The following is a 20,365-nucleotide window of genomic DNA, read 5'->3' as shown; positions in this document are numbered from 1 at the left end:
TCATATGTCAGGCTCAAATTCTATGAAAGAAAGGAAATGGTCGATAACATTTTGGATTGGCTTGGTCTTAACAATACAGAAGATTTGATTCATAAATGGAGAAAAGAGGAAGAATACATATCTCGTAATAATATTAGCTACATATATCACATATTTCCCAAAGTGATGAATAAAAGTCAGTCCAGTCACAGTGACATAAATAACCAGAATATATTTAACATGATAGACACAGGTATTTGGGGTCGTGGCTTGTTCCTTACATGAGGTAATTCCCATAACAATCTTAAGGATTATGATGTAAGAGATAAGGATCAGTATAAAGTTCAAGAAACCAGTTAAAGGGACTAGGGCTATAGGATAGTGTCTATTGAAGGTAATGTCAGCACAGGGCATTTTGATCACATCCTGGTGCAAGCAGAAAACATGGGAAAGGACATGGGATTTTCAGTAAGGGAACACAAAGGGTTTGATGATTATGGGCATGGTGAACATAAATCCTCTCATTATAATTTCCAGACCTATCTTCACCTCTTTAACATTGATAAGAATGTAAGTATATTTTAAGGGAGCACTGATGGCAATAAAATGGAAATAGGGCATGCCAAGAAGGATTCCAGATTCCACAATAGAGAGAGTGAGTGAATCAGACAGGCCTCGAAGAAGAAGGCCCCATGGCTGATACCGCTATGATCCAGCCACAGGACACCAAGTACAGTTGGCATCATTGTCAAAGTCACTCCAAGATCTGTGGCTGCCAATATAGTTAGAAAGTACTACATGGGTTCATGAAGAGTGTCGTCTTCTCTGAAAAGGAGGATGCCATTGCCAAAGAGTATGGAGATATAAATGACAAAGTAGGAGACAGAAATTCAAGGACGGATTATTTCCAGACCTGGAAAACTTGTCAGTAGAAATGGGCAACACTGATATTGGACCACATGGTGGATTTCTGAGAAGAAATAAAAAAGCTCTCTTTAGATTAGCACTACCTAGTAGATTTATAATTTGAGTCAAATATGTAATTTAAAATTTTCTAGTTTCCACATTAATAAAAGTAAACACAAAAAGGAAACAAAAAATTTTAATAATATATTTTCTTTAACTCACTATATCCTAAGTATTATTTAAATCTTGATCGGTATTAAACTGTTAATGATATATTTTATATTTTTTGTCACACTAGTTCTTCAAAATTTATTGTGCAGTTTACACTTACATTGATCTCAACTCAGTCTAACCAGAGGCTACAGAATTAGCTTGCACAACAATAGACTGTGATAATTAGTTTTACCAAATCATTTTAAAAAGAAGATATCGCAGAGCTTCTGTATAGAATTGTTCCCAATTTACTTCTCCCCTCATTATAGATGAATTTCTCAACCAGTTTTCCAGATACAATATTTTCTAATTTCTCATTGTCATGGGCAGAATTCTCTGCTAAAGCTTCCCCAAATATATCACTCAAACTCACATAAAATTGAAAACCCTTTGTCCTTGTTCCTCATTGGTCTTGATTTCTCTCACATTTTTCTTCAGCATTAGCCCTTTAGTTTTTCTCCTCTCTACTGTGAACATATTTTATAATGAAGGAAAGGAGGCAGTGCTTTCATTTTGGATCCACCATTACATCATGCATTCATTGATTCTCTATGTCTGTATTGAACACCTACGTAAATGAAAAACTGGATTGAGCATTAAAGATGCAAACCTCATAATGTTGTGGGTGAAAAAGAAAAAAAAATAGTTGTATTTGTGCTGTACTATTATAATTTCTCTAATTAAATTGAAACTCATATTATAATATTTTGTATGAATAAATGCAGTATGAATCCCCTAGAACCCAAGGGCTCTTGGAGTCCCATACTTATCCTTTTTTCAGTTTGCACCTCTTCTTAAAATCTCATGAATTTGTACTAAATGCAGTAAATGTGGTTGTAAAGAGAACAGTGTCTCTGAAATCTTATTCTTACAATCTAATGGAGTTGATGCATATTAAATACTTGATTGGCATTAACAGCCTAATATGAGAATTAAAGTGACAATAGATATAGAATTCCAAGAACATAGTATTTGCAAAATAAATATTAGTGAGCAATATATGTCTCTTTCACAACTTTCTTTTAAATGGATGTTCCTCTTCAATTTCAATTATCAGCCCTTTGTTTCTCTTAACAATTTAGACAACTTGAAGCTCAGTTTTTAATCCAGTTCCTTTCCATAGCCCGTCAAGGAACTTGTTATAAGTAAACATTTTATACATACAGTAAAAATAGCACAGATGTTAGAAAATAAATTCTCTTTTCTCATTCACTACTTTTTGATAGGAACGGTAGGCAGAATTTAAAAATTCCCTCCCCAAAATATTTTCTGTTGTATTCCCCAGTATTATGAGTATCAAACTTGTGATTATACAGATCTAATCTCTCTATTGACATGGAATTAATCAAAATGGAGATTATAAGGGTGGGCCTAATCTAATCTTAAAACCGGAGAGCTTTTACAAACTAGTATCAGAAGTCAATGGGATCTGAAGCCTGCGGAGGAGTAGACTGACTATAGTTGGTTTGAAGATGTAGGTCTACCTGAGAAGGAACACAGGTGGTGTCTGGGAGCAGAGAGCAGTCCTAGCTGACAGCCAGCCAGGAAACAGGTACTTCAAGCTGGCAGCCATGAGCATCAGGATACTGTGAGCACCCTCAATGCTACCAGAAGCAGATTCTCCCCCAGAGTCTCCAGGTAAGTGCCTGAATCAAGCATCATCCTAATTTTGCCTTGTGACACACTAAGAAGAGAACCCAGTCAAGCATACCAGATTTCTGATGTACAGACTGTGATATAATAAACAGCTGTTGTTTTAAGCAGCACGGCTTGTGGTAATTTGTTACATAGCAATAGAAAATTAATAAATAGGGATTATTATCCATATTTTACTAAAAATAAATGAATATTTAGAGAGTTTATGTATGTTATTTCTCATGTTTATATTGCCACAGAAGTTCCACAGAACAAAGCCCTATAGAACTTCAGTGGTTTACAACATTACACATTTATTTTTCACTCATCTGAGGGGATCAACTAATCTACACTGGGCTTTGCTGGGCAGCTCTGGGATTTCTGCCTTGTTTCTCTATACACCTAGGGGTCAGCTGGGTATCATCTCCTTTCTATTTTATTATTTTCTTACTTCTTCCTTATCATTTCTTCATACTTCTTGATTTCTTGCAATCTTATAATTCAAATTGCCTTCTTCAGCTGCATCATGAAGCCTTCAGTGCAAAATTTAACAAATTATATTTGACTTTCTTGTTCTATTGCTAGTTTCTCAGACCTAGTAGCTCTGATTAACTCCTTCTGATGGAAATGAGGATTGACTCCCAGTACAATACTGTCATTGCTTGCCTTGCTGAATGCTGTATTAACTCATCAGTCCTCCTGGAAACCGATTGTCTAATCATTTATGAAAATTTAATTATTTTATTATTAACATATAGATGCTGGTATATTTCTTATATTATTAACCTACTGGTATGCTGATGACTATACCGATTGGTCTAAGGATGACAACTTGCTTACAATACTTACAAATACTCAATACTGACTAATGTGTAAGCTGGTTGATCCCTGTACTGCCTTGCCCTAAACAATTTCCAGTTAGGACTGACCAGTGAGTCACCGACTACCTGTATATTTGGTCACCAGCAGACCCTCCAAACTCCTATTTTTCCCCAAAGGTAGACATGACTAATCAGTCCTAACTTCAATCTACAACATGGAGCTCTCAGATAATGGTCATCCCCAAGCCTTAAGGAAACAGCAGCTATAAATTCACTTCTTAAATTAGTGGGGTAAGACCACACATACAGTTTTGTCCTGAAATTTGGAATTGGTCAAGTTACTGATGGCAAAAGGAAACACAAGGAGATAGGAGAGAAAGAAAAATGGGCATAGAGAACAGCAGCAAGAGGAGGGAAGATTTGATATAAAGATATGTGTGTGTCATGGTGACTCACCTGTGGGACCAAGCAGGTCCCTAGCCCTGGCTTCCCCTTCTGAACTAAAACTCAATCCACAGTATGTGATGTGGGCTATGGGTGAGGCTCTTTGTCTCTTCAGAGATAACCTCAACTATCTGTGACTTGTGGGTGTGGGGTGATAAAAGGCTGCAGTCCTGCCCTTGGTGACCATGGCTAGGACTCCAATCCCAGGAAACAGTTTAACAATGCAAGGTCTATAAACTTTAAGTATTCAGGGGAAATGCAAACCAAATATGCTAAAAGCTTATCTAAAATGCCTGAGGTCCATACTAAAAGCTTGCCTAAGATGTGGAAGATATATATGCTAATTCAAGCCTACTGAGAACTGAAACAAAAGGACGATTTGGCCTTTCCTCTCTGTATAAAAGGGACTCAAAAATCTTGTTCCGGGCTCGGGATTGAAACAGAAAGCTCCCGAGTCCAGCTGGCTGTCAATAAACCATTTTTCCTTCTCAAAATCATTCCTGAGTCCTGGCCTCTCTATATGCAAATAATTGAACCTCTCTCAAATTCTACAACATATGCAGTCACCTATATGTCCCAACACAGAAGTTAAAAATGTAACCAACATCCTCACAGGGGTAATGTACATACAGTATTGTAGACTAATTTTCTACAGGCTATACAATTCCTTCCTACAATAAAATCACCAGTCCCCATTCAAAAAGACATGTTATGAAATGTCTTTGTTCTGGGACCCTATATATTGCCCCACATTTTCCTGCCTCTTTGCAGGGTGTTATCTTCATTCTCCGAACCACTATATTAAGAGACCCTCTACTGTCCATAAGTGCCAATATCTAAATCTAATACTGTACCAGGTGTGTTCTTTGGTCTTGCCACCACCCTGACCCATGCCCTTGAGTAGCTTGGTTGAAACACTGCCCTGCACATTTACTTCCAATGTGAGGTTTACTTTCTTCTCCTTCAACTTTCAAAGAATATTCTTACCGTAGGATAAGATATTCCTAAGCTAAGCCATGTCCTGACATATCCACAGAAAAATTCTTAAGGAAAAAAGAAAGTCTAGGTAGCATCCTGGATCTCTTGATTACTTTTATAAGCCCCCATCACAAAAATCTACTGTTTATCCAGTACAGACAGAATTGTCTGGAGGGAATAGAACATTTATGCTATAATGTGTTATATGGGGCAGAATCCATAGATACAGATAACTTGCTCAAGTTTTCTATGTTCCTTCTTGCAAGATCTACTTGGAGGAAGATAAAACCAAGAAGATGAGTTGTCTTCGATTTCCCCTCAATTGTCTCCATTCCATTTTCCCATAGTCACTAGAGTCCTACCTGGGGTTTCAGTAATTAAGGGGAGGGAAAATGCCAGGCTCTGATGCAGAACCTGGTGTGAATGCTATCTGTGAAGACTGCTAAAAGGATTAATTTGTGAAATTATTTGTATAAGAAAATGATTCCCCTGGGTCTATTCTGTGCTGGATGCTTGGACTTCTGGGATATATTTTCCTGATAGGCGCCTAGAGCTGTGTCTTATAGACCCACAGTTCCTTTGCAGAGGGCAAGAAGAATTGTAGTCTCATCCATCAAATGGAGGTCATGCTGTCAGATTGCCTTTGTCCTTTATGATCCTTGCTTAAAAAAAAGAAGATATCACTACTTTTGATGTTATCCTTTCTGAATCTTGGGGCTAATCAGCTCACTAAATCTTAAATAAATCTTTATACTTCCCTGACACTTACTTTTCCTGAATTTCAAATGAAATCTTTTATTAGTGCAATTGCTGATAAATCCTTTTAAAGAGTAAACTTTTTCATGTCTCTTGGTCAGTCTTAACTCAGGGTAGTAGTACTTTCCTCTGGAAGGATACAATTCAAATAAAAGCTTATGTTATTTTAAGTAACTATCAATGAGAAAGAGAGGTCATGGTGGGAGAAGTGTCCTTTCCAAACTGGATTTTCTCCTATAATTTTTACTTGGGAAGAAAGGACTATTTGCAAAATCTGGCAGAAAGGCAAAGATCTGAAGAATTCTCCTTTGTACCTTAACTTTATCTCCTGGAGCCTTGCTCAACTATTGTGAAGCTTTAAAACTAGAATAGTTGCAGTGTGGTTAACCAGGCATTTCACATTTTGGCTTCTAATATTTCAGATTCATTAAACTCCTCCTGAACTCAACCCTGCTTATAAAACTTCCAGAAATTCAAATGGACTTGGGAAGTTGTGATTAGGAGACTGACTCTGGGAATGATTTGGATCTGAATGTTCTTATCCTGAAAATTACATTTTAATAATTACAAATTTAGGGGTGATTTAATTTGAGAGAATCACATTTTGAGCTTAAAATGAGGTCAAAGTAGTGAGTCTCTGAGATAACCAACTAATTTTTGGATTCCTCCCTGTTTCACCAGTACATAGATTTACCCTTTTACTGGCAGCTAAACAGCTCAGACTGCTCTTCCAGGCAACACCACTTCAACAGATATACAGTATAATGCTGGAATTTGGCTTCATTCTGACTTGAGTACTTTTAAAATCAAGCCTAATTTTTATCTGGTGGGTACAAGTTAACTCAGAGGGTAAATACAATTTTTCAGGAAGCTCTAATTATTGGGGTAAATTCTGTATGTAAAATTCAAGAGCAACAACCCATACAGTTAATGTTGGACATACCTGTGAAAAGGATTGATTACTTGAATAGTAGTAATTTACTTTTCCTGTGTGAGGAAAAATAAATTTAATATTTTATTCAATAGTTTGTTTCTTAATGATTTTTTATCCCCTCCCCCGCCCCAGCAGCTTTTTGCGTGATGTCTGCTCCATGTGTCCATTGTTGCACACTCTTCTACATTTTTGCTTGTCTTCCTTTTTGTTGCCTCACCTTTGCTGAATCGGCTCTCCATGGTGCTTGCAAGTCTAGAGGAACTCCACGGTGCCCGGGTTAGCAGCTCTCTACAGCATGTGGGTGAGCCTGCCTTCACAAGGAGGCCCTAGGATGTGAACCCAGGGCCTCCCATATGGTAGACAGAAGACCAACTGATTGAGCCACAGCTGCTTCCCTATTTCCTAATGATTTTTAAAATTAATTAAGTTTTAAAATAAATGGTAAGAATATAAAAACAAAAGATTTAAACCAAAACGTAAAGAGAAGCTCGAATTTTTGACCTTGTGTACTACCAAAACTTGGAAAAAGCCCCTAAGGTAAAATCTACAGAATTTAGCAATTTGAGGGACTCTTGGCTTCTCCAGTTCTTTTTGCAATAACAGCTCTCTAGTGCCTTTAGACAGATGATTTCTACAAATGGTCCAGGCTTTTGGTTTTTCATGGTGAAAGAACTGACTATTGTTACTAAGCTCTACTTAGAGTCATATACCAATTACGATTATTTATTCAAAATTATTAACTTACTTTACTTAGAATTTTTTCTAACTTTTCTTTCTACTCTTTACTTTTGGTTCTAACTCCATGGTTCACCTGTCTTGACTTTTCACTGCTGCAGACAGCAAGAGCTATCTGAGGCCTTTCTTAAATCCTGTATAAACTTTATGTTTAGGAAAAAAGGGCCCTGGATACATTTAAACCCAGTTATATTTCCCACATGCTACTCCACAAGCACAGCAATATAACTTCTGGGGTAGTATGGAGGTCTACCACCAATAGCAGCTCCATCAAGTTCTGACTGCCTCCCTTCATTTGGTGCATATGGACTATGAGGGAGCGCTCTTCTGGAAAAAACACAAGAGAGGGAGTGAATCAGTATAAGGAGGGGAAAGAGCCCAACAAGAATGTGGTGGCAGGTAAAGTCTAGCTTTGGCCTCCGGGGGGTAAGTGCTTTGGAACAAAAACCTTACCACACACAACCAATCCAATGTCCACATAGAAGAGGTGGCATTGGATTGGGAAAAGTGGACATAGTGGACAAAGGGTATGGGGAAAGGCAGGAAGAGATGAGAGGTGGAGGCGTCTTCGGGACATGGAGCTGCCCTGGATGGTGCTTCAGAGGTAATCACCGGACATTGTAAATCCTCACAGGGCCCACTTGATGGAATAGAGGAGAGTATGGGCCATGATGTGAACCAATGTATATGAGGTGCAGAGGTGCCCAAAGATGTACTTACCAAATCCAATGGATGTGTCATGATGATGGGAATGAGTGTTGTTGGGGGGGGGGAGAGGGGGGTGGGGGGGTGGGGTTGAATGGGACCTCACATATATATTTTTAATGTAATATTATTACAAAGTCAATAAAAAATAAAAAAATTAAAAAAAAAAAAAAAAAAAACCTTACCACAGTGTTGTCCTCACCTGAGGCACGGGGGGGGGGGGGGGGGGGGGGGCGGGGGCTGGCCTTTTGTACTCCTATTTTCAGTCATTTGTAGCAGGCTGCCCCAGGCTGGAAATAAACTCCCAGGTGAGACAGCCCTTTTGGGGAAGGAGAATTCTCCAGAGAATAGGAGCAGTTGTCAGACATTCTCAGCCAACACTTATATCAGGGACACAGAGAGGATGCTGCAGGCACTGAAATTGTCTGCCACTTCCTTAAGATCCCATTTATGACTCTGTCAATTCCATCTCATGCAATGAAAGTCTTACCTAATGCAGTGTTCCCTTGAGGGTCATCCACGTAGTGCCTCTCTCCAGGGCCACAGAGCTCAGTCTTCATAATATCTGTTCTGTTGCTAGGCAGTCACATTCTGTGAGGTATCAGACTTTTTTTTAACTGAAAAGATTTTTCCTTGGACTTACCATTCTTTGACTCTTGTTCTGAAATCTGGTGACACATAGCATAGTCTAATCACTGTCCCACATTTTTATATATATACGTGTGTACATATATATATGACATATATGAAGCAGCATTTGGGTGATCTAGGCTTGTTTCACTAAATATTTAGGGAGGTCTTTATCCTAGGGTATTTTGCTGTCAGGTAAGACTGTGTTTAGCTTTACTAGCTTCCTTTCTTCTATGGAGTTTTAGTCTAATGTCTGTCATCCTTTGTCATTCCACACTAGTGGGTGTAGATCCCATCTTTAAAATTTTTCTTCAGTAGGGCCAAGTTCATCTTATTCACTTTTATGGCACTTCAATAATTGCTGACACACATCAGCATGGGGAAAATCACTAAACACACAGTCTGAGCACATAAACCAAATTTCCTAAAATTATTAATTCTGTCTATGAGCTTATTCACAATGACTGTGTTTGAGAATTAAGGTATATAAGACAAATGGATTGAGATTCTTTAATTGGGGTAAAGAGGTCCTTAGGTCCTTGAATTATTTCTTATCTCTAAGAGCATCTAACTTAACATTCAAAATATTTAAAAATTATCTTTAAATGCATTGCCTTTTACTTACCTTATGATAGTCATCTTCATTTCCAGAGGAAAAAACCTAGAAAGTTACTGAATAAAACTCATATATCTCTCAGGTAGCATGCTTTGTTGTTGTTGTTGTTTTGTATTTGAAGTAGGAGTGGTGCACAAATCCATAAGACCATACTATTGTTTACCACTATGTCTGTAAGATGTCTCTCTTTTTCTGATCATTTTTAAGAATTGTTTTATCTTTCATTCATGGGAATACATACTTTCCATTTCTTAACTCAATGTAATTATGGTAAAATATCCCTTCTAACCCAAGTCATATAATTGTAGTATTTTGGGAAGACAAAAGTTTGTTCTTGGCAAGACATTTAAATATAATCTATTATTATATACCTTGGATCTCCTGTAGCTACATGCTTATTAATATCAATAGGCAATCAAGTTTTTAATCATCTTGTCCTCCACACAGGTTACTTTTTAATCTACAATGACTATACACTGAGTTGTAGTCTTTACCAGCCTGCCCTGCATGAGGGACAATCACTAATGTGTAAGTTCATCAGACCACTCTAAAGTTTTCATGCCTCTGAATAGGAAAGACACTGGCAGACTATTTTTCTGTGACATAGTATGGTAAATAGGCTGCTAATGATACATTTTACCACAGGAAGGCTTATATGAAAATGATAAAAAAAAAGCTCTAGATTTTCTGATTATAGTGAACATGACCCCCAAGAAATGGTGTACTTAATGTTGCTTGATCAAATGGATTTTGGAGTAGAAGAAATGTGTCTAGGGTAGATAGATGAATTTCAGTCATTTGTAATTCTTTTGTACAGATAGGTAGGGGAAATTATTTAATCTACCCCCAATTGCCTGATTTCTATCTTCAACCCTGCTACTTCTTAATGAGTTTGTTTCCTCAGTTACTTTCAAATCAGAAAGAAGTTACATAAACACAGGCAATCACTCCACAAATCGTTAACTGATGGTCATCCAAACTTGCTTTCCTTCTGTTTTCTAGCTTCCATTTTCTATATTTAAAAAAAATAGTCAGTCCTTCTAGCTAATATTCAGTATTTTGCTGTTTTTAAATATTAGTTAGAAAAGATTCACATATCAGTAAGTGAGATAGTACAATTATTAGTGTGCCTTGGGCTATTAGTGGCTGGAACTCAATAGAAGACAATTTAAACAAAACAAAAGGAATTAAATAGGGAGGTATTTATTAAATGTGGAATCAAGGGGGAAGCTGAGCATACTCCTTGTTGAAAGCCTCAGGGGAACCTGGAACTAGGGTCTAGAAGTTTCTAGGGATGTGTGTGGGTGGACGGTGGGGGGGGGGGGTAGAATCATTTCCTTATCTCTAGTTTACTCCAGATGCTTATTACAGTCTGAGTTCATACACCAGATGAGAAACAATATTGTTAACAATAGTATTTCATCTTACTACTTCTACCACAATGAAAGCAAACCTCTTTTTCACCTCAAAGATCCAGAAGAAAATTTTGATTGTCTTTGCTTAGCTGAGCATGGGTACTCACAGTATAACTGAAAATGCCAATTGAAAATGCCAGATCCTATAGGAGCCATATTTTGAAAGAGGAGAAATTCTCAGAAGGGGGTTGGTGTTGCATCTGTAAACATGGTGGAGTACAGAACAGAAAATAGTGTTTTCTAATTATAAAGTATTTCAAAAGAGTATAATATACACTGACCTTAAAATTAGAAAATATGGATTTTACTTACAAATATATCACTTATAGACATTATGAACTTGGATGAGATATTTAATATTCCTGATTTTCAGTTCCCCACCAATAAAGTAGTGATATTAATATCAGCCTCACAATATGATTATGAAGAGGGAAGTTGTAGATATGTTAGGTAGGAGAAGTTGAGGGACCATGCTTGTATCATGAACAATTAGAAGGAGGACATAACTTACCTTAACATATACTTTCACAGCCACAATTTAGTATTCAGGCTGTATTATTGGATGTCACTGAATGACAAGTATTAAAAAAGTAATAACACCCATACAGTTACTGTCTTTTTATAAGCTCAGTTCTGTTATAATAAAGTTTTTTTTTTTGATAAAATGCAAAAAATAAAAATAAATAAATAAGAGTTACAAATTGTCTTATGTTAGGTTTTCTATAAGCAAAGCCTGAGACAGGGATTCAGATGCATTTAATTCATTAATGAATGCTCCAGGAGAAGGAGTAAGGAAAAATACGGCAGGCAGGAGAAGGATATAAACAAGGCCTGGGCTGGAATTTATCTTCAGAAGGTGTATTAGTCAGCCAAAGGTATGTTGATGCAAAGTACCAGAACACTGTTGGCTTTTATTAAGGGTATTTACTTGCAGTAGAAGCTTTAGTTACAAGTCCCTAAAGAGCTGAACTCAAGTTTACTTCCTCACCCAAAGTCTGTTGGCATGTGTTGAAGCAAGATGGCGGGTGACCTCTGGGAGGGTTCAGCCTTCTCTTTCTCTTAAGGTTCCATGGGCACAGCATCTTCCAATCTCAGCTGTTGGGTGGAGGGCTCGTTTCTTTCTGGGCTAGCTCCTCTGTTCTGTTCAAAAGGTCAGCTGTAAACTATCAGGCGACTGGCTCAACTCTATCAGGTGCTCCAGCATCAAAACCAACTTCTCTCCTCTGCCATCTTTTTCTGAATTCTCCTGTGTATCTACTTCTGTGTGTTTCCTTGACTAAGTGTCCATTTATATAGCCCACAAAGGGGGCGGGGACTCAAACTGAGTCACCCTAATGACTTGGTCAAATAAAAGCCCTAATCTTGATTTAATCAATTAACCTGAAGCCTTTGGATTTAACTCAAACAAAGGGTATCATCCCTAGAGGAACATACCAGTTTACAAACATAATCAATCTTTCTTTTTGGAGTTCATAAATTATAACCTGCCACAGAAGACAATGAGGTTTGGTCTTTGTTAAAAAACTGCTTCTTGGAGAGCGGAGGGCATAATTTAAATGAGTCAGTTCCTGCTGAGTTAAGGACAATAACCTGAAGAAAGCAGCAACTGTGAATGACTAACAGGCAACACTCACTGGTGCAGGGATGGGTGCAAGTTCTATAAAGGGATCTGAGCAAAACACCAACTGCACCAAGAGTATCTTCTACCTAGTTCTGTCTCCTGTGTCATCCATTGAGATGTAATGAAATCAGAACCATTGCCCTTTGAGTCAGGATTCTTTTCCTAGTCACCAAAAATTTTCAACCAAATAAGAATAATGTTAGTTTAGTCCTTGGGACAATCCCACTTACAAAATGAAATTGGGATATATGTACAAAGTAATCATTCCTCCAAACTGGTGGAAACATTTTTCTTCATGTTTTATAGTACAAAGGGAGAGAATGGGTACAGTTTCCTCCATTAAGACTTCCTAGTTAGCCACTTGCTAGATGTTCTGGGGATGGCCCCAGGGCCACTGACAAGAAATGGGGAAGTAGGATATGAATGAAGCCCAGGATGGGAGGAGCTGCTGACTATATACAAATATTTCATCTTTTTTTGTCCCTGTTTTCTCCTCTCATCAGCAAGTTTTTATGTTAGAAGTTTTTGAGTAGGTACTGTCTTGGGGGATAAATATGAATTTATAGTTCTTAAGATGATGTCATAATCATTTGATGCAGAGAGGAAAAACCAATGGGAAGAATGGGAGAATATTTTATTCAATAAAACATTGATCAAGGAAGAATTCACACCTCTTTCTGCAGAAAAATTCCTGGGCATCAGTGACAAAAAATACAGGTTCCCAAAGTTTGGGTGAATATCTAGGAAAATTCATGATACTTGGAAATTGGGTTGGATACAAATGGATAAACTTGTGTATGAAATAAAGGTGTTAAATAATTAAATAAATGGATCAACCTTTACTCCATTTCATCCAAATAAACTCCTAATTTTATATCCTTATTACTCTATTTCTACATGTCACCTTTCTCATCCCGAAAGGATAGTAGCTACAAATACCAAGTTATTTTTATCATGGTTATTGAGTGACAAGAAGAGAGTTTTAAGAAAAGGAATGTAAAGTATTTCACAAATTAGATTAGACCAAAGGCCAAGGTTTAAAGATACACCTTACAATAATTTGTAGGACTCCTTCTACAGCTGTTTTCCTGATGGGGTGCTTTTTATGGGTGGAAGACATAGACTGCTTTGCCCCCAACAAAAATCAGACCTCTCACATTCTGTTCAGGGATGACGATCACCACAAATTAGCCTTAAATTCTATGGGCAGTAAAAAATGCAGAGAATTCCATTCTGGATCTGCTTAGTCTTGACACTATAGATTATAGGATTTATTAATGGAGGGAATAGAAAATAAAGCTCATGATAAGATGCACAACATGTGGAACATGCTTCCCAAACCTGTGAGCCACTTCATCAACTATTCAGATTGGGCAGATGGATCCATAGGGCAGAAGGGATTACAAGGAACTCTACCATAACTTTAGTCCTATCTACTACTCAGATCTGCAATTGCCTTTTTAGCAGTGATTCCTAAATCACTCTCCTGCATATGGATTGTTTCTCTGAATTTTTAAAAACAACAACAAAAACCATCCAACCAACCAATGAACCAAAAAACCCTCAGGAATATAAGAGAAAAAAGTATGAAAAAAGAAGCTGAGTTGCAGACTTACTACCACAGACAACAGTCCAGCCAATTTTAAGTTAGATGCTCATGTATCTGTGGGTTAGAATAAATGCTTGGACCAGTCAAGGATATTATGCATATTACTGTTTCTCTTTCAGTTTGAAAAGTTTATCTCCCCACAGATTTTTTCTTTCCCTTTTCTTTTTCTGTAGACTTACTGAAGCCTTTACCCAGGACCTTATTTTCTCTTTCCTTCAAATTATCCCTTTGCATTTAAACAGCCACCTTCCTGGTCTTCCTCCTTATACCACTAATTATAGATGTCTAGTTCTGGCCTCCCCACTACTGAGTGAGAGCTGGAGGACTGCTTAAACAGAGAGTTGTCTGATAGGACAAAGAAGAGATGTGTCCTTTAAGGAGGTGTTGGATTTAGTTATTTTAACTTCTTGTGTTCCAGTAAATTACAGGCTTCTTGAGTATAAAAGGCATATTTAATTTGCCTTTATCAACATCTAAGCAAAGTATCTAACATGTGGCATGTGTTCATACATTCATTCATCCAATATTTATTAAACTACCCCTACCATGTGCTAAGCATGGCCTTTAAGCACTAGAATTAAATGGTCAACAGGACAAAGTCCCTGATGTTAAAAAAACATAAAATAGAAAAGAAGACACTCTTATGTAAATATAAATGCAATTTTTAAAATAAAAGAAGCATTGTTTGTGGAGAGTGATTTTGATCAGATTGAATACACATCAGTATAGTAGTTTGGGTGAACTGGGATTGCGTCTCTGAGGAAGTTAATATTTGAGCTGAAACATGAACAACAAAGAGAAGCTGATGATATGAAGTTCTAGAGGAAGGATACTATTCAGAGGGGAAAATCATAATGTCTGAGGCTTAGCCAGCAAATAAGAGAAGGAAAATAGTTAACATCAGAGACCAAGGCAGTGGTTGCATTTTATCAGGATTTATAGGCCACAATAAGAGTTTTCTGTATTTTTGTTTTATTACAAATATTATGAGAAGATATTGGAAAGTTTAAAATTTCCCCATGCAGGAAGGAGCAGTGACATATGATTTACATTTCAAAATTATTCCCTTGGGCTTATATGTGAAGAATGATTATAGTGAAGTAAGAGAGAAGAAAGGAGACTGGTTAGAAAGCTATTGAAATAATCTGAATGAAAACTGATGGTGATTTTGACTAAGAGATAAACTGTGGAAATGAAAATAAGTTATTAAGATAAGTATACATTTTTAAGATAGCACCAACAAGACTTGATTTATTGGAAGTCGGAGTAAAGGAAAATGAATTGAGTATGACCCATATTTTGGCTTGAACAAAAATATCAAGTTAGGAGGAAGGTGAAGTTATTTTTATTCTAATAGAAAGTCTCAGGGATGTATAGATATATTACCACAGAAGTCAAGAGTCATCAGTAAATATTGTTAAATTGGAGAAAATGCAAGTCTTGCATTTTTCTGTCACACAGGAACAGTTTCTTCAGCCTATTTTTATCTCAAAACTAACTTTCAACACCGAAGTTGTAGTAGACAACTAGGCATCAGGAGATAATTTGACACTATTGTTTTTTTTATTTTATTTTTTATTTATTTCTCTCCCTTTCCCCCCACCCCCCACCCTTTTGTCTCTTCTCTGTGTCCATTCACTGTGTGTTTTTCTGAGTCCACTTGCTTTCTTTGTCAGCAGCACCAAGAATCTATGTCTCTTTTTTGTTGTGTCATCTTCCTGCATCAGCTCTCCGTGTGTGTGGCACCGCTCCTGGGCAGGCTGCACTTTCTTTGCATGGGGCGGGTCTCCTTGAAGGACATACTCCTTGTGGGTGGGGTTCCCCTACACAAGGGACACCCCTTCATGGTACAGCACTCCTTGCGTGCATTAGCATGGCGTGTGGGCCAGCTCACCACATGGGTCAGGAGGCCCTGGGTTTGAGTCCTGGACCTCCCATGTGGTAGGCAGACACTATCAGTTAAGCTGAATCTGCTTCCCTGACCCTATTGTTTTGGCACTAAAGGGATAGAGAATGAGAGAATTACTTTTCAGTCTCTGTACTATGTTACCACGAGTGGGAGGCATAAATCAACATTCAGTACCTGTTAAAATTATAATGACTCCTATTTATTCTTCAGTGATAATCCCACATAGCTTTTTCTTTTCTTCTGTGTGGTATAAATACAACCTCATTCTGTGTCCAAACCTCAATTATTGTTGAGAGGTCATACTTTTGACCTTTCAACAACAATCTTCTTTAATCCAATGTCTTGCAAACCTCAATTTAGTGAGGAATTTCCACTTGTAAAAATTATGTAGCATATGTAATGAAGAATTGCAGAGAAAGCTACCCAAAGTGGGAATAACTGATTCTATTTTTCCAATATTATTCATTCCACTGTTTCCAAGAACCCAACCCTGATTTACTCTGTTCTCCAGCTAAACAGAGTGTTATAAAATACCCCTACATCATGCTGAAGGGTTTGCTCAAGTCCTCACCTAGGAAATAATCTTGGTTTCTAAGAAGAAGCATCATGAAGGAAAAGAAAAAAAGTTTAAAAATGACCATATCGAGTAAAAGTGGTTTTAATGGTTGAGGATAATGCCAAGAGGAATCTGTCATTTAGTCTGCAGAAAGAAGTCAGGTAGCCTTCTGCATTTATGCCCATAACCCTTCTCCACCTCATTTAAAGTCCAGTAGAATAAAAGCCATATGCTTATCCCCTAGAAAGTAGAGGAACAAAGAGGAGGGCCACTTCCCACATGGGAGAGTCAATCATATTCAGACCACTGGGTAGGATGGACCCTGGGTACTCATGTCCAAGTCTTTTCCCTATTGCTACCAACATCAGACTGAGATCTGTGCACCCAGCCAGAGCCTTAGGTTATGGCAAGCTGTCCTTCTTCTTCCCCTTTACTCTGATTTTACTCCTCTAACTTGCAAAGGAGTCTCTTGTATCCTCTTTCTTTATCTGCTGGATGATTCCCCACACAAACTTGCACTATAGCTTGGTTGTTGGTGTATGGGGTAGACAATTCAGGTCAGATGGCTCCTTCTCAAAATCTGTTAAGAGACCCAGTCAGTGAGGTTGTTAGTGCAGATTGCACCTCCCCGGTGTGCTTGCTTTTCCAGCCAATTAGGACCTTGAGAAATCTTTTCTCTCTTCTAACCCCTCTTATAAATGAACATCTCCTTAATCTCTTCAGGGTATTAAAGCATATTCTCCAGTAAGACTGGGGTTATTAAAGCATCAGTAGGAAATTGTGTGAGGGGGAATCAGAGAGCTTGTCCTTCTGGCCTCATCAGACACTAGCATTCACCTGTGTGAGACCATTTATCCTCCACATCTACTTTCCCAGTTAAGTCAGGAGAAATGTGTACATTTTCTCATTCTAAGTATTTTCAGTTCCGATTATATTTTCTGTCTGGTTTATCTCAGAGACAGTTTGAGAGTGGAAAGCTAAATGGACTAGAGGCTGTCTGATAAGAACAAACAAACCGGCAGGATTTCCTAGGACCTAACATGACCCCAAATCTGAGTCTTTCACTATTTCCTTACTGGTTTCATTTTGCTAGCACATTTCTCTTTCTACAGAATTGTAGGGAACACAGTAATGCCGCCAAACACATTCCTTAGCTTTAGTCCTAGGGATCATATTTTTGGCTTCCCCTCCATTCCTGACAAGATACACACTGGTTTTTGAGGAACACAGTGTATATTAATAGAAGAATAAATTTCCAGACTCTGAAGAAATGCTTCAGTTGTTACCATGCTTTGTTAAGATCAAGATAATTTTTAATGCAAATCAAAGACCCAGACAATTCCTCCTGGAATTACCTGTTTATTAGAACTGTAAACATGGGAATGTTACTTAACCTCATTAATAGTAGTGGTATACTTGAGTATAAATTTAATAAAACACATATAGGATCTGATGCTGAAAAACATAAAATAGTGGTGAAAATATCAAAAAAGAAATTATAGAAATGAAGAGACAATGTGTTCATGGATTAGAAGTTGAACACATTAAAGATGTCAATTATTCCAACATGTGACCAATAAATATTAAAAAATATTCACATCATTAACCATCAAGTAAATACATATTAAAATAAAAATCTAATACCAGTATACACTTACCTGAATGACTTTCTGAAAACCTGAAAACACCTATTGTTTTAAGCACATGAATTAACTGAATATCTCAAGAACTGCTAGTGAAATATAAAATCATATAATCACTTTAGAAGCTGCTTGACAGAATCTACTATAGATAATCATAAATTTACCTAAGGAATTATAATCCTAGTATTAGGTCCAACAGAATTTCAAGCCTATGTGCACAAAAATAATCATAAAGTAGATTTTAGTTGCTGCTAAGGTTCTAGTCCATCTTTTGCTGCTAATTACATGAATGGATTTACACTTTAATAACTCATTGAACAAAACCTTTATGATTTGTGCATATTTATTTATGTAAAATAAATTTCAATGAAGTTTTTACTAAAAAAAAAAAATGCTCATTGAAGTTTTCTCAATTACCAGGCTAGGTTTATCTCATGTTTGATATTAGATACAAAAAACTCATATTTACAACCATATGTATACTCTGATACCTTTTCTCATAATACTGTTTTTTTATTATAGTATCAGAAATTTAATACATAATTCCATGTCATCATTTTCTTCATGAGAAGATGAATGTATCTATGTGTTCATTATTATATCCATTAAAAACACATCTGTGACCAGTACTAGAGAGTAAAAACTATTTGTTAAGTAGGAGAAGAGCAAGAGAAAGTAGTTTTAATCTGGAACTGAAAATAATTATAATTCTATCAGAAACATATTAAATTGCCTGTGATACTATCATCCTCTAGTGGCAGAAATTTAGGGATATGTCATGGATATTAACCACTGGAATAGCTATTGCCATAAAATTATGAAAGATGGAGTCCATCATTAATGAGGGGTTATAGCCAAAACATAAATAATTTAAATAACTGTGATTGGTCATGACAAAGGTAAGATCAGCTGACGTCGGTTGAGTGCTTATTACATATTGGGTACTGGTCTAAGTACTTTACCTTTAAACGTCACATAACTTTCTGTGAAGGTAATTATAATTACATGAATTTTAGAGATAAGGAACATGAGGACCAACAAGGTTAAGTACTTTGCTAAAGAAACACAGCAAGAACCAGTTCCAAAATTTAATCCACAAGCTCGTATTTGAATATTCATGATCTTAACCACTTATGTACCATTTCATGGAGGATTTCTTCAAGGGTCTTACAATGAAGAACTGAATACACTACTTAATTTTGTTTTTCCTCAGCATATCAGCCTTATCCTTGCTATCCTGGTTTCTGTGGTTCAGTCACAGCTCAGAGTTAGATCTTGATGTGCTGGCTCCTAAGGTTAGGGCTTCCATAACTCCCTTTTCTGCTGACCATTCAGGCATGTCCAGCCTTCAGACTATAAGGGGGAAGTCACTGATTTACTGGGTCACAGAGGGCCCACAAGGCCATCTGGTCTGGTTTTATGATGAGATGTTGTCATATTTCAGTAAGTGGAATTAAAAAGTTCTGGTGAATGCCAGAAGCTCAGGAAGCTAATCAGCTATTGATGGAAGATTAATGGACTGTCAGCTCAACTATTTCTGGGAAGGCGTATTAGAAACTTCATATTTGCTGAGATGGGAAAATTTCTTTCAATAATCACACTTCTACTACAATAACCAAGACATCAGGACTAGGGAAAAGAGGGTAGAGTTCGGGGGTTGTGACTCTTTTGCTTCAACAAAATTAATGCCCTGTCCTGCCTCAATTTTCACATTTTTAATTTAAGGGACAGGGATTGGGACTTCTCATGAACAACTGGGGAAAAATATACTCTTATCAGTCTGTTTTAGTCCAGCTCCCTGACTGCTCTTCTTTTAATTCCAAAAGAGGGCTATAACTGACTAATAACCCTCCTGGTAACAGAGCTCAAGTGCAAGCTATGACACAGACAGAGACCGTGGGGACTGCTCTCAAAGCCCCAGTTCCCAGGGCTTTTGGAGAGGAAGAAGGGCTAGAGGAGAGAAGAGCAATGAAGGCATTTTCTGAATGGCCTAAACCAGGAATGTATCCTGGGTTGAAAGGACCTTCTAAAAAAAAGATCCTACCAGCCAGACTTTCATACATGTTCTGAATAGATGGTGTTATAACCAAATCCATGACAAAATGATGATTTCATATTCATCAGCATGACACTGGAGAGTAGGAGAAAACCAAAATTCAGGTCCGTGATTGTATGACAGGGCAGGGCAAGGAACCGGTTTCTTACTCAGAAAAGTAGCAATACTATCTATCAAGAGTAGATGGAGAGCAAACCTGGGTCC

General features: G+C 37.3%; 1 pseudogene; it reads right to left on the bottom strand.

Annotated features, from left to right (window-relative positions):
• LOC105744626 (olfactory receptor 51B2-like) lies at window positions 1-940 on the bottom strand (annotated as a pseudogene).
• Between the last annotated feature and the right edge of the window lie 19,425 nt (window positions 941-20,365).

Source organism: Dasypus novemcinctus, chromosome 10, assembly GCF_030445035.2.
Source record: "Dasypus novemcinctus isolate mDasNov1 chromosome 10, mDasNov1.1.hap2, whole genome shotgun sequence".
In the NCBI taxonomy this organism is placed as follows: Eukaryota; Metazoa; Chordata; class Mammalia; order Cingulata; family Dasypodidae; genus Dasypus; species Dasypus novemcinctus.
Note: the sequence above shows the minus strand (reverse complement) of the source record. Positions and strands in the feature narration are given on the sequence as shown.